Genomic DNA, 17,450 nt, shown 5'->3' with positions numbered 1-17,450 from the left:
ATGAAAAATTTTTTTTTTTTGTATAAATTTGTTTCACTATTTATGTATAAGAAATGCTAATTCAATATTTCTTTGTATAATAAAATCTGTCAGTCTTAAAGCGAAAGTTTATTATCAAGAGTGCACCCGTTAATTAAGCATTTTAATTTGGTGTTTCTTTGAACAGTTTCAAATTTACCGATATTAACATAAGCAGCGATTTTTAATGAACACCTAACTCTCTGTAACTAGACGGAAGTAGTTCAATTTGTGTACATTATGTATATAATAGTCATAGATTATAATAGTTCTAGATATTTTCTGTGTAGACGTTGTTTTAAATAACCAATATGATGTGAGCGCGACTGTTGATGTATTTTTTAATTACATCTTTCTGTTTGTACGATAATGACTACTGCCATCTTAATTATCTGTTGTATAAGACCAGGTTGATGTGTAATGATACATTACGTTAAAATAATTATTTTGTGATATAAAATATTGACGCGAGTGTCGTTTGGTTTCTTCAATTTTAATTACATTAGTTAACTTTTTTTTTTTCATGTTAATGATATACATTCTCGCGTTAATGTTTTGTTGTTGAATACTTAATCTTAGAAATTATTTAAGACTTAATAAACTAACCAAAATAATAACAATTTCAGTGATGTAAACATTCTGGCTCAGTGTGCCAGGTTAACGCAAAATAAATAATTTAAAAAAAGGGTAAAATATTTTTTTCTTTATTTACGTAAAATACAAAAGATATTATGAATTTATTAATTTACTTAAAATAAAAGAATATGTTTCGTATTTAAAATTTTACATTAAAAAAAAGGTCCTAAAATACAAATATTTAAAGAACATTCGACAACAGATGAACTCAGCAACAAAAACCTCAATATTCATAGATTTAAATCACGTAGTGAGGTTATATCGTTTAACGTCAACCGTAAAAACAAGCCAGGAGCAAGCGAGTCCTGGATAACTGCTCAACCTCTGATATACAAGTTGTTAATAAATGGGATGAGTATTATTAAAGAGTTACATTATATGTTATATATATACATATATGCAAAATATATATAATTGAATATTAGCTCGACAAATTGCTCCGATTATTAAAATTTTATAGACAACTATTTAATAATACTCAGTGCTTGTTATAATATATAATGTAATATGTATGAAATTGTAGTATTTAAATTTCAGTTATTAATAAAAACTGTTTATATAATTTGTGATTTTTCTTTTTTTAAATACAAAACTTAATTTTATTTACTACATTAATCACGAAACAACATCAACTCATATAATAAATAACAATTGTGAGGCGCTTTTCATGCTATTGTAATAAGGTAATTTACTTTATTGTATTTTCCACTTCCTCTAAAAGTATCAGGCGTTATAGTTAAAGCATTTCTTATCCTTGACGAAGTATTTATTTAATTGATACGGTGTTTGATCATGTTATGCATATTTATGATTAAAAAAAACAGCGATCACTTGTCCTTGGTACATTATGACTTCAAGCTAGTATTCCAGTCATTTCGTAGTTCTACTATGAAAGTTTTCCGGGAGTTTTGAAAATTTGTAATTTTTCTAGATTTTTTCGAATTTTCACTTCTCAACCTCGTAATTTGCCGTTCGCACCGATTTATTGGAAAAATGGCATTCAAAAACATTTTTTTGAGAATAACTCCGTTCCGACAAATTTTACGATAAAACTAGTTTTTTAATAAATTATACTAGAAAATTACCTACCATTTATGTAGTATTTTGTAAAATCAATAGTTTCAGCATACGAGACCCGCTAAGTCCACTCCAAAACGCGTTTTGGTCAAATAACTCATTTCCAAAAGAGCATGACGAAATTTATAAAATTACCAATGTTCAAGACTTCCGGAAAACGTTCCAAGTAACCTACTACTACTATAAAGACAGTACTTATATAAGTAGATAATATTTCACTTCTCTTTCAATTTCTCTTTAAGAAAAAAATATAATTAGTGTCATGGCGTTTTGTAATCATCTGATCTATTTATAATCTTGGAGCTCATTTTTAAAAGTGAGTATACTTACAATTATTTTTGCTATTCATTAGAATGCTTACCAATAAAATTAATATCTTTTATGAACTGCTAGTATCCCTGCTGCTAGTACAACATTAGCGTTGTACGTGGAAATATTGTATATCATAAAATTTATATATTTATTTTAAGATTTCAAACAAAAGATAAACACTAAACAAGAGTAACAAAAATAGCTCTTCAGGATAATTGTAATGTGTGTTCCTTAATTGCAGGAAACCACAGCACGATTTTAGAAAATTTACATAATTGAACTGATTTGATGTCTATTTTAAAGTGTTTTAGATAGCGTATTCTTGGCAGCGTGATATACTAGATTATAATTAGATGGAGGAATGTGAAACAAACTGCGGACACTTTTGCGAGGTAAATGAGCAGGTATATTTAAATTATTTTGTTTCAACAATTCACTATAGTCAAATATGTAATGTATAATTTTATATTATAAAATTAGTAGGTCGATAATCTTCCTACGACAACCAATTGGGTTCATCTTGAAGATTTTCGGCCATTTGTTTTCGTAAGAAAGATGATAGAGAAAACGATTTTTTACGTTCGCTAAAATTAACTTGATATAAACGTTGTAATGTGGGCTACAGATTATGCTACTGTAATCTAAGATGGGAAAAACGACCATGGTAAATAATTTTATTTTTATAGGTATCCTCAAATCTTAGCCATTTATATGTGCAAATCCTAGCATTTTCCCTTTGGATACAATATTTAAGATGTGTGTATCGTATTGCAGTCTAGCGTCCAATCTTAATCCAAGGTCTAGCACCATTGTAGCACTAACCTTGGAACTTAGATGTGATGTCAAACCTTTTAAAGGCGAGCAACGCAATTGCAAGGCCCCGGTGTTGCAGACATACCTTGGCGGAGGTAGTTTTTTTTCATCAGGTGACTATCCTTACACACACACGGAAGACAACAATCCTTAGTATTGCTGCTTGGCAGTAGAATATATGATGACTGTGTGCTACCTACTCAGACGACCTTCCACAAAGATCTACCATTAAATTAAAGTAAGCACACGTACCACAGCTGGGCAAATGCCTCCTTGCATTTGGCGAAATTTTATTCGTGACCTGTAGATTTCCTCGCGATGTTTGCCGTGACCAATGAGCATGTCTTGAATTTAGGCCATGAAAACCAGACTGGCCAATGACTGGCTAAACCTAACATGACAGTCAATGTCATTAAGAATGTAGTAGAGTAGGAAAAGTATAAGCCCGTTACTGGACGAGAGCCTAATGGCATGCACTGCTGAAGGCGATAACATTGATCGATCGCTTGCTTTAATAATCTAAACTTTCTGGAGTCACTTAAATCGGAGTTAATATTATATAAACGCGAGAAAAAAGTAAAATAAACTATATAATATGCTTGATTTCGTACTGATGTAATTTAATAATAAAAAGAATGAGAAGTGCGCTTAGGAAGAAAATATGATGTATAATGTAGGAATATTTATTTTGTAACGTATATTTATTTATTACTTAAATAACTACCTAAATCACAAACGAGAAATATAAATAATAATGTTATTGTGAAAATGACTCTACTGTTATAGTATCAAAATGATTACAAACTTTTATCGTTACACCCAGCTATCCAACCATCGTTTAGCAGCGAACTTTATAGTTGCCCGTCATTTGGAAATGGTGATGTTGGTGATACGGTGATATTACTCAAAATTTGCGCCTTGTCCGAAATAGGTACAGTTGAGAAAAGATTAATTTTATTTTAAATATTTGCTTATATACATATATTTAAATATGAAATATCTTAAATAATATATCTAAATAGTTAGGTAACGGCTACAGGTAATAGTACTGCAATTTGCAAAGTCTAAAACTATAGAAAAATACAAAATGAACAACAAAATTAGGAATTTCATTGAAAGAAAATTCAGTAAAGCAAAATTGTACCGCTCAAATCGGGAATCTCACACGATCATTAGGTGAGTATTTTGGGGCTGGCGTCGAAGGCCGAGAGTCGTAACGTAAATGTCGACACGATTGCCTGGCCTAACATTTACCGCCTGATTCCCGTAACATCCAATTAGGCGAATGGCTTTGTTTGTTAAATCGACTAGTTAAAGTTACAGCCTTTTTTATTGTGACTGGATTTATTCAATTGTTTATTCATTTTGTCATTTAAGGTACCTTCACTTCAACAAATTAGTTTTTTATTCAAAATTATGAGCTCAGTAAAAAACTTTATAAGGTTTCTCATTTAAAAATTCACTCCCATTCCCAATTCAAAAAAAAAGATACGGCTGTTGTTATATATTTATAAAACATATATACATAGTACCCACCTAATTTTTTACTATATTTTATTTAGTATTTCCCATTACCTCCAGATTATTTACTTCAATTTAATGAAGGTACTTATCTAGAAATATGTAATATATTTTTAAATATAACTTACAATTAATAATTATTACGTATATTATGTTTTATTTTTCACTTCTAAAATAGAGTGTATCATTCCAACAAAATCTAAATAAAGTTGCATAAATCTCGTAACCAGACACAACCTTAATTATCTGTCGGAAACCAAATATTGTTTCAATTAGTCGAGGCAAGACAGTTTTCTTTATGGGTTCGGGACGCTCCCTGTCCCCATTCTAAACACCACCAAAGGGTGGTGGGGTTGAGCTGCGCTGAAACCCGAAGTTTACCATCAAGACCACTGAAATAGTTGCGCGACTGACAAAGTCACGAACGTACCTCGCGAATTTACAAACCAGACAACTCACTCATATTTTCAAACTACATTCTCTATAAGAATTAAAAAAATACATTTAGTTTGTTAACCAAAGTTTTAATTTTATCAAACAAGAAAATATATTTAAAGGATAAATCTACATATTTAAAATAAATGTCAGATAAAAGGTGCGCGGTTTATTTTTAAAAATATCTCGGCAAGTACTTAAATCCAGATACTTCTAATCATGAATTATCCGATTATCTTCTACTTCGCTACAAGTCTACTGTTTGAAGGTAAGAGCAATATATACTTTTATACAGAAACCATGTTCATAGAATACTAGATCTACTAATTGTCAAATGTTATAAATTTCACCTCCAACAATTTGTATTTAACCGTTTTCCATTGTCCATCCATTTAACAAAACACATTGTCAACTTTTAGATATTGTACTAGCTATTAGACATTTTGAAATTATTCTCATTTTTATTAGTATTGTATAAGTTAATGAATAAGGGTGGAGTGGTCGAGACGATTGCTTGATTTAGGTTCAAATCTCTTTTAAAATTTCTTAATCTGAATAGAACAAATACGATGGTATAGTAGATAAAAAGTTTATGGGGCTTAGTTGCGAGGTAGAAATCCTAGCAAGTATAAGTAGTTTTAAGTGTATGCTTAAAAAATCATCTCACGCATAGAAGAACGTGTAAAGGAAATACTGACACACGTCTCAGCCATCCTGCATTAGAGAATTGGAATAAGACCTCTTTTCTTCGTAGTCTTTCCGCCGCAGGGCTTTAAAAAATGTTTTTATAAATTATATATTCATATTTAACATCTAATATGAGTTAGTACTAACTTTCTTTTGAAGTTATTTATTTTTATACCGTCAAATATCAAAATAATGTATTTTTTTAAATATAATAAACCGAAAATAAAATACCTACTAAGCAAAAAACGCATCGATTTAAGAAAGTTTTTTATGTCCTATAAAATCATTAAAATTCGATTTTTTTTACTGTTATTTTAGATTTATGAATTCCAAATTACAATACAAAATTAATGAATAGAATTTGCTTTTAAATTTAAAAAAGTTAACATCTCTCATCTCATAAAAAACCAACGCACAACGATATATCGTAATTCGTATTGTAGTTTTATATTACACATTTAATAGCAGGTTACAGGCACCTTTTAGGTCACTTCCGATTGACGCGTCCGAAACCGAACCAGTCGTCACAATTCACAAATTGTCTTCGTAAATGACTGCTTTGTTAAACCATATTTATATTGTATAAATTAACAGAACAATGCTGAAATATCAAATAATTGATGATGGGTTTAACAAGCTATAAATATCAACGTTTTAGAAGCATGTAAAATCATGTGAGTATAATTTCAAAAGGACAATTTTATTACTGGCATAACACATTGATACTGTAGTCATTATGACAATTGGATTACTTACTAATAAAAAAATAATGTTTATATGTATATAGGTAGTAATTTAGTAGAATCCATCTGAGTAAAATATATTAACGAAATTATTTTAAAGCGCATCGTCATCCAAGTAGATTTTAATATTTTGTTTCTTAATAAGTAAAAGTGGGTTGCTCGGAGAAATCACCATGTATGATATGATTGAAAACAAACAAATATTTTCGATTAATATTACTACAACTTAAATTAGTTATGTATCGATGTTTTCTCATCGGAATCTTTATGCAGATACAAAAAAAATTAATTAATATTTAAAAAATCTGGTAACATTTTTTTTTTCCTAAACAGAAACTTATACAAAGATTTCCATAATTGTAACTTTCAAAAATGGCAAGCTTCCATACAAAGTTTCACCCTCTAAGCTAATGAATTATCAAAGAAACGTAACCTATACCTTTGAATTATTAACCTTTACATATTCTAACATCAGAAATAACGAATTTCCATACAAATCCCCCCTTTAACCTATGTATCATCACCCCCTTCTACCGCAATGCAAGCGTCGAAATATTGTATACTGTAATATTATATATTTTTCGAAAAATACTCTTTTTTATCAGGTAGTTTTAAAGGGCCGGATCTACCATATGGCTTTTTGGGCTTCAACCCAGGGCCCCGTGGATTCAAGAGGGCCCCAGCTAAGTCAAATCAAAGTAAAAAATAGACGATAATGCGAAAAAATCCATAATTTTATTAAATTAAACAGATCGTATGGTTTGCAGCCCTACGAGTCCTACAATTAATCAAACCCATTCAATTAATTTAATTCAAGTCTACGTTCAGATATGTCTTAGATAGGCCCCTAAGTAGTGTTAACCCAGGGCCCCCTAAACTTACGGTCCAGCCCTGTATTTTTAGGAACTTCTAAAGCCTATACTGGTAATGTCCCCGATATGGGAAATGTCAGCTTCACCCGACGGAATATCATTAGAGATGTCAACTAGAAGCCGGCCCAAACAAAAACCATAAAAATCATTATTATGGTTCATTTATATATTAGTTTTTACAAGTATATCATAAATGGGAATTATCAATAAATATTTTATTGTAAAATATAGATCAAAATGTGTGACTATAAGTAAGTTCGGATAATATTAACTGCTAAGGTCGAATTGTAATCGTACAGCCTGCAAAAAAGGGGCTTTGTATAAAATCCGAATCTCAGTTTTGTACTAGATGCTTTACGTTGCACATAATTTCAAAACGGTGATATCTTCTAAGGCATTCGAATGCTATAGTGTAAAAGACAATTTTAATTTAAGTTACATGCCCAAGGAGCTTAACATTTGTCAGAATTAGGATTAATAATTAATTAGAGAATATTACTTTCTTCCTACCATATAGCTTTTAACGAATTTATTATAGATTTTTTTTATGTTTAAATGCTTTTATATTACATAATTTTTTTAACTATTATTATAAAAACTACTGAAATTTGGATTTGGAATCGCTCTTTCTGTTAGTGAAAACTGCATAAAAATCCGTTGAATGATTTAGAAGAAGTTAGCGAAGTTGCAGACAGAAACCGGAAGCGACTTTGTTTTATACTGTTCATTGATATTGATACTGTATTTTGTAAATGGGCTATTTATAGAAACGGCGGCGCCTAAAAATAATATAATTGATGTAAACCTTCGATCCGTGTTAGTTTAAAATTAAAATAGTTCATTTTACGGCATAAATATATTCCTATGGTTTGCCTGGTTTTACTGTAATGTCTTTATATACAACGTTCACAGCATTTTTGTTATTAGACAATACGAACCGCTATTTCCCTGCTCTTTAAATCTGTAATATCTTCGAAAATATTCATTTAAATTACATGCTGTAATGGGCCCCCCTATCAATCTAAATTACCTTCGCGATCTATCTTAAATTATCAGTGTTCTATATTATGCATGTATTATCATCTTTCTCTTGAATCACTCTATATATTAAAAAAATCGCATCAAAATCCGTTGCGTGGTTATAAAGATCTAAGCATATATAGGGACAGACAAACAGCTGGAAGCGCCATTCTTTTAAACTATGTAGTGATATACAAAGATAAAAAATGTATTTGAACAAAATGTTTCATATTAAAACTTAAAATTATGTGAAAAATTGGTATTTACTCGAGTCTGAATCTACGTCAGATCATACCACGCTTCTCTATCTTTACTATAATTATCATAAAATAGAAAATTTCATCTTTTATTTTTTAATATATGAGTTATATAGGCTATAAACTAATTCTCAAAATAATATAATATTAGGTAGGTATATAACATGTTAAATATAATAACGGTAACGGCTTATGCATGCCAACCCATGAGCCACACAAGTAAAAAAGTTTGTTCTAAAGATTTCCCATCGTACAGCTTTCGAGTGCGAGTAGTGTTTCCCAGGAATCAAAAAGAGATGGAGTACATATGTAGATCCCTGTTGCTCAATGGGTGCGAGCGTGAGAAATATGGGGCGATATTATTCCCTTTTTACCAGGATCGCATAGTCTCCTAGGAGGTAAACATATATTAATGCTAAACATGTTATTATTAAACATTTTTTGTATACGAATGTGTGCGTGCTTTCATTCATACGTTAACAGAATATAAGTCAAATGTCACTGCACGCGCGCTCAACACAATGTTACTTATTATATAAATCAATTCAATCACAAACAATCAAATCGGTAAATCCAGTTATATTTCATTTTTATTAAATTAACAGTTTTTTTTTAAATATTCCAGATTTTCAATTTGACGGGATTCAATTCGTAAAATATTTTTGCACTGATGTAAAAAGTTAAGTTACTAGTGATACTAATAATTATTAGCATTAGTTCGGCATTATTCGTTGCGATAAGAATATTACTAACAAATGTCATTTAACACGTACATTTTCATGGTCATCGCCTAGCCCTTTTGCCATTAGAAAAAGAATATGTTTTTATTTTTATAACTCTAGGACCGTAAAAGTCATAACGCCCGCACAGGCAAGAGCCATAAGGCGCCGCCCGCTGCCGGCACTCCCCTGACATTTATCCATAGCCCATAAAAATAAATATCTACCAGGGGAGCATAACAGGTGAGGGCTCTACTTTTGTAAAGGCCTTGCCGCACCCTCCCCTTCCCGATTCGCTCAACGGCCCACTAACCCGTTTAGACATGTATAACATTTAAAGCTTTGGAACCCAGTCTCGATCTTTTATGAATCAGCTTTGATTTGTGTTTGTGTTTTTTAATATTAATTCATTTTAACTAAATGTTAAAATGAATATATGTAATTATTTAATTCATTTTTAAATCTCTTTAAAATAGTTTTTCAGGATTTGACAAACAATGATAAAAACACTAATCGTAGGTAGTTGAACTATACCATAAATATATATATACAAAGTATAAGGGAACAATAGGCTTTATTCTGTTTTTTTTTTAAATAGTTAGACCACCGAGCCGATTCTTGATATGTCTATTATTTCTTTAAAATGTATTATACTCGTACTGATTGTAAGTAAAGTAAAATGTTTGAAATAATGAGGCTTTAAAAAAACGAAACTACTTTAAGATACTCATAGTTTTTTAGAAAATTTGTTTAATAAAAAAAAGAGAGAGAGAGAGACTTAGACTTAATTTGACACCCGTTGTTTCAACATCGACGTGTTAGGGGCGATATATGTGATTAAGGATGCGTATAACACGAGAATATTGATGGTGATTGTGTGAGTAAGTGTAAGTAAATGATACTAATTTGATATATAATATTATAAGTTTTAATTGCTTTATTTTTAGTGCCAATAGTAAATATTGTTGTCATCAAAAATCGATTGCTAATTTTGTTAAACGACTTACGACCGAACTTGGAGTTTTTTTTATTTGTGGAAAAGGAAGTATTTAATGATGCGGAGGTTAAGTTATGCTTATATTTTAGTTGAATAAAAAATCTAATGGCGAATTTATGTAATGAATTCAAAGATTACATAGGTATATTAGTGTTGATATTTATATAGTATAATATCTTTATAATAATAACGTTTTATCGTGTGTTAAAACTTATTAATGATTACTGAAATTATATGCAGCAGTACGACAGATATAATTCCCAATTTCATTAATGAAAGACTTAATGTGACTTTATAATGAATATTAAAATAATTAATTAAAATAACTTAAAAGAGTCTTCTCGCAGTAGTAGTGATAATGGTATGCATTAATGGCAATGCATACACTAATATTTAAAAAGAGATCAAATTATAGCACTTGTATTATCTAAGACAATCTCAAAGTTTTCGAAGTGAGCAACCCGAGTCGGCACCGTGAATAGATCGCATGGTCCTCCTAAAGGGGTCACGTCAAACGACCAGCCATCAGGTTGAATTGCGTGTGTCCGTGATAAATGACCGCTATTGTCTTTATTAGGGCGCGCTTACCGCCCTCTACCGATTTGTCCCCCGATTAATTTGAGGAACTAGATATATGTACAAAAAAATCCGACAATAAGAGATTTCTATGTTGCAAAAGTTAACTTATCTTAAAGTTAACTTGATTAAAATTATAAAGAAACCAAGAAATACTTTGTACTTATTGTGATCAGTGTAGGTAAACTATTGCGCGATACATACATATACCATCGTGACTAAATGAAATAAAATATATGTTTATATATTGTCGGTAATAGTTATTGCCGTTGTAAGGCTATATCATCTTACTCATTTTGACCTGAGCAGAAAAATATTTAAAATACTTTTGGGTTTAAGGCTTACTTACACACATTATTATATATTTTACAAAAATTACGTTATATTGCATTTGTTTACGTTCTACATAGTTTTAAGTTTGTGGACTATTCAGAATATATATTATGCTCACTATTTTATTACATTCTATTTACACTATATTACTTATACTTCACCTAATTGCGTATCTCTGACTATCTAACCACTAACAGTCAAGTAAATTATTTTTATATATAGAAATTACGAAATAGAATAGAATAATAGGATTAACGTAATCACATTAGTTTACTTATTATATAAAGCAAATATAATACGAACAGACTACTGACAACTAATGAAGATTAAACCAGCTACCTACCCGAGCACAGCGCTAACGCACGATTAAAAGTGCATTGCCCGCATCGATGCATTCATCAGCGCATCGCCTCGCCGCTCTGCGCTCCTGGTGCCATGGCCGCGTACATTGGCCCGCCGTACCGGCCACTTGGCAACCATACCAACCCTGGGACAACTCTTTGTTTGCTTGACCATTATTTGGCCAAGTAATAAATACTAACTGAGAAAAATAATATTTTATCATTTACATTTAGCTGTTAACAAAAATATACACTATTTTATTCGTAATTATTTTTTATTATATTTTCACCTCAATTTAAAATAGTCAAAGACAAATTACTAATATTTAATAAATATCAATTACTGCGACAGTTTTATCATAAATTATATAAATAAGTCGTGATTACTTGGGAAGAACACATTGAGTATACACAGTGATATCGAAGTATCATTTAACTAAAGATAAGGTGAATGTCAATAACTTAAGCAATTTTAAATTATGATCACTGCAATCTTGATAAACCAATAATTTCCATAATACGATTTTCTCGCACGAATTATTTCGTCCTTAATGAGAGTCCAATTTATTACGATTTTGATTCTTACCCTGCGTTAATTAATATTCGGGCAAAATAGACTTAGTAGGAGGGAAATAAAGTGAGATTTAAAACCTTTTGTAAATAATAGCATATAATAATTGTAACAAAGTACTTACAAATGATGTTAGCGAATAATGACATCGGCTTGCGTGGCTGGTCTGAACATGAATTTAAATGTAATGACTGTTTTTTTTAAATCCCTTAAGATTTTCGGTATCGACTTTAAACGAATAGACTTAGTATTTGTATCTTTTTACTTTTCTAGTTATATTTTGCATACATTTTTTATTTTGATCTTACGATTTTATTTTCGCATTTCTTGCTTCAACTAATATTCACACTATGCATAGTGTTAAATCTCCGTTCTCAACTATAAATTTTTAAAAGTACATGAATTCTCAACGCAGCCAATTTAATGGGGTACTCGTATCCACTAGTACGATTCTAATATCTTAGCCGTTATGCCGTCCTGGTTGTTTGAATTCGAAAATGTTTAACCCTTTTCTAGAAGTTTTGTTTTTATTTTTTAAGATAACATGCAACCCTAATAGTCTGTCGATTCAATCCGTTAACTGTTATTTATTATTGTAATTACATACGTATTTTGTGAAGTATACTTCTGTATATATATTTTAGAAAGAAGTAATAGTTTATAATAAAATACATACAAATTTTTGATTTCTACCGATATAAAAACAAAACCAAATGACCAAAGAGATTAAATTACTATTTATTTAACTTTTTTGAACATCGCCTTAAGAATATGATACCCTAATACTATCTCGATATAATTACGCATGTTATTATTGAAAGGCAGGGGGGGGCGTATCTGAAAAATACAGTCAATTTTTATTTATTCGATTATTATTTGTTTATTTATACTCTTTAAAAGGCACCTGAAATAAATTATGAATGTTGTTTTTCACAACATGCGAGATTTTTTATATAAGATAATGGTATTTTTTTTAATCGTTCAGTAATGCAATTTTATCCAATAAAATTTGCGCAACAGTTGGGAACGCCCCGTAGAGAATGTTCATTGAACCTGATTTCATTCACCTGTTATCAAGCCAATATAGCGTAGCGCTCAAATTATGGAGTATTGATTTCTGTTAAAGTAACCTTCTCCGTGTCCATGCAGCCTTAGTATTTTCCGAACGGTTCGACATTATCGCCGATCATCGATATTATGTTCCAATAACGAAATAAAATATTTTACAGCAAGCAGCACTTATCGACAATTTACTTAACTAGAAAGAGGACGTTTCATACAAAATGTATGTAATAAATATGGGTTTATGAAGTCAATATTTATTATGTTTTTATTATTGATGTATCCATGAAAACCACAAAAAAAATATAAATTGTAATAAATAAATATAAATAATATTCAAATTTAAATAAATTAAATTCATTTATCGTAGCATAATCGCGAAATAATTACTAAAAATAAATAAAAAAATAGAGTAAAATTTTTAATTAAAAGATTAACAACATTTTTGTAAAGTGTGGGCACAATATATTTGTAGAAAATCATTTTTTCAAAACTTCCATCATCTCGATTACGAGAGGCGGATCTGCAACAAAATACTCATACATATACCAGGCTAACATAACTCACAAGAATATTGCTGTTATACTTACGTACTTTTCATTGGCTGGTTATAATTTCTATACAAACTTCAACAATTGAGATATTCAAAATAACGAAAAGCAGAACTAACAATAGGTATGCATTTTTTAAATTAATTTTACCAATGTTTTTTATTACTATATTTTAAATGTTCTTAGAATAATAAGTAAATTAACAATCAATAAGGGTTATTATGTTGAATAATGGCTGTGTGTAGGATGATATCGTAAATAAAAAAAAAGCTACTCGAACTTTTAGCGGTTTTATAAAAGCTTTTCGCCATGTTAAAACTTTACTAATTAGCTGAAACCTCGAGCTCAATATCCGTCGGCGCTAGCGGAAGCGTCATATACCTACCGAGTGCTGGAGTTAGTGCCCCCAAACACAGGACCTGACCGTAAGTTTAGGGGGCCCTGGGCTAACACTACTTAGGGGCTCACCAAAGACATATCTGAACGTAGACTAAAATTAAATTAATTGAATGGGTTTGATTGCAGGACTCGCAGGGTTGCAAACCATACGATCTGTTAAATTTAATAAAGTTATGGATTCTTTCGCATTTATAGTCTATTTTTGACTTTGACTTGATTTAGCGGGGGTCCCCTTGAACCCGCGGGGCCCTGGGCTGAAGCCCAAAAAGCCATATGGTAGATCCGGGAATCCTGCCCAAACAACCAAAAATGTCATGCTTTGGTTATGAGTACTTAAACTAATACTTTCTATAATAACAAACCTTCTACAAGTCAAAGAAGGAGTCAAAGAATCAGACATCATTTATAACTTCGTAAGTATGACTAATAAAATAAAATCAAATTAAATTGTAATTTACTTTAGTGGAATTTTACAAGTAACTACGAATCATTATTTTACAAGGTTCAATTTATGTAAAGCTATCACCAAAACCGTACATCCCGTACTGCAAAGTAGAACCGACAAAAAAACTCTTTAGTTACTTCGGTCATTTATGATCTAATATAGTGTTAGATTGAATATAATGTTATTTATGAGTGCATTATATATTTTTTTTATTATAATCGAATTTCGTGTACCCTCTCATTTTTATTTTTAAAACCATAGGTTTATATCTATGGTCAGTTCCGAAATAGAAATATTAATAGCCTATTCTTGAATCCGTTTTAATTACACATCCAATCTTCGACTACTTCGATACTTTTACCGACATTAAACACGCCATTTTTTCACGTATCCATAATGAATACCATGAAATAATATGAATATTCTATGGTATTCATATGATAATGATAATTAATAATTCATCAAGTGTCTAATTCTAAGTACTACAACATATTTCATAATATAAACAACAAACTATTAAGCAGGTGTGCATAACAAAAAAAAAGCCACTTGAAAAAATATATTTGCAGCAATGCAGTTGGTGTAAGCCACTCACACACACACAGTCCGCGTACAAGCAAGTGTAGTAACTCAACCTGTAGAAATGTAGGTACGCACGTAGGGCCCGCGTCTTAATGCGTAAGTTCTTGCGTAAAGTGCTCGCTCACGATTGGTTGAAGAAACCACGCCTACTGCGTAGTCAAACCTTGAAATTCGACTAGCCCTTTTGAGGACCTTTCGATCTCCTCGTATTCTGTGCTGGCCTAGTAGAATGTGTTTTATTATAAATAATTTAAAAGGGCTCCTCAATCGATGATAATAAATTATTATAATTATTTAGCACGAGCCCCAAGACTTTTTGAATAAATAGATAGGAGATCTATCCGTAAGACCTTTGTTTTGTGCAATAAAGATGAGTTTTAGACATTCTTATTGTTGTTTTAAAGAGTGCCCTTCAAATAATTTAACGCAGGGCATGCTCTTAACGAAATAATTATGATTTTTTTTAAATTATTATTTTAATTAGTTTCGTCTCAGAAGAGGCAGGGTGGGTGTAACGTGTAAATTTATGAAAAGGGAATAAGAAAAGTAATGGGCATGTCACTCCCAATGACTTTATATACTAGGAGAACATACTTATGACGAAAGTATCTGATAAAAGGGCTTTTTCAGCACCTTCGACGTAATACTTTTTACCTAAAACTAAATCAAAAGAAATGAGGCCAGCAGACATTTCCTTTTTTGTGTGATTTTGCATGATAATTATAAACCAATTTAAGTACATAATGTATATATTATTGATTGAAAAGGAAATTTAGAAAGTGTAAAATAAAATAAACAATAAGTAATTATCATAGTAATTGTAATAAAATAATGACTATACTTGTTTAAATAACAAAAGAAGGTTCTGACATATTTCCAAAAAAAAACTAACAGTCAACTTAAAATAAAAAACTATATAACAAAATGGCCTCACTTGAATCTCTTCAACTAGGAATTCATAAATGTCAAAGAAACGTTAAGGAATGATCAGAATTCAACTTTCTTTCACACTTACTACGGCAACATGGTAGCTAACAGTTAGCTATATAATAACAATAACGTACGTACGTAAAAACATCTTACTCGTTTAGAAAATAGACAGTCATTAATTTCATTATTTTTACATATATTGAAATAATGCTCATGTTATTTTAAGTTTTAATATATTAAATATTGAGAGACAAACGGAGCATATATTCGCCTCTATTTCGAAATTATATCGTTCTGCAGTTTCATTCGTCTCAGACACTCGAATGTTAGAGTGATAGTGCGGTGTTACTATTATAAGAGACAATAATACTACTCTTATATCTATTGGAGTCAGGAGAGCTGGTAGTTTATCGCCCTGAAAATAGTAATTAATATCCAAAGGAAATGTCACATTCTTGCTACCACCAATGCTATCATACTTACAACCATTATTCGTGTTTATAATTTGTAAAGTGTTTTCTAAATCAAATAAGTCCTATATTATTAGGTACTTTTATTATAAACTGAAGGTATATAATAAATGTAACTAATCGAAATAATAATCAACAATTCTATCTCAAAATAATTATAAAATTTACCTGATTGTTTCAACTCTATATGACGACAATGAAAAAATAAAACAGAAACACAATTACATTCATATAGAGCACTCACATTAACAAAAACATTCGACGCGCACTTACGGAGAGAGATTACACACGGGTGTCTCATGTGTGACATTAAACTCTCTACGCCATTATGCTACCCTAGTACATGTAGCCCACATGTTCAACCCTTCCGACACGTGCTTACACCATTTGTCACACATATAACACAAGCATGGATACTTCACCGTAACTTCCAACTTATTGATAAATAACTTCTTATAGGTTAGTTAGTAGTAGATAGGTTATTTTGTTAAATAGAAAAATATATATATATATAAATGATTTTAATTTGAACATTTTATTACTGAATGACATTTATTTATTTATTTAAATTAAATAGTGTTGTGTAGTTAGGGCCGACCAGTATTTTTATAATAATTGATCGTTAGTTGACAAATATTACGAATTGCACGAAAATAATATAAATAATAGAGCATTAAAATTAATTTTGTGTTGCTTGCTGGGACAAGCTGTTTGTTTTGTACACGCCCATAACGCAGTGACATGCGTCAAAGCTAACTACTTTACTAGGGATACAGTGAATGCAAGAGATGCAGTCTGCACAATAACTCGCGTTTGAAGTAACAAGAAACTCAGAACCATGGGCCTTAACTCACAATCAGTTAACTAACTCCCTTCCTCTTGTTAAGCTTGTGAGCATGTTATCTTCTTTTAACGGTGCACAGTTAATACGCGCAACGGTTGAAGCAGCTCTTAATATAATGGCACTAACTGTATGCACGTAAAACAATCGATAAAACATTATTACGAATCTGTGACATGAAAAGATGTAAAAATTTTAAAATAATAATTATTGCCGCAATATTTTATATGGATTGATTAAAT

The sequence above is a fragment of the Vanessa atalanta genome, chromosome 7 (assembly GCF_905147765.1).
Source record: "Vanessa atalanta chromosome 7, ilVanAtal1.2, whole genome shotgun sequence".
NCBI lineage: Eukaryota > Metazoa > Arthropoda > Insecta > Lepidoptera > Nymphalidae > Vanessa > Vanessa atalanta.
This window is presented reverse-complemented; position numbering follows the sequence as displayed.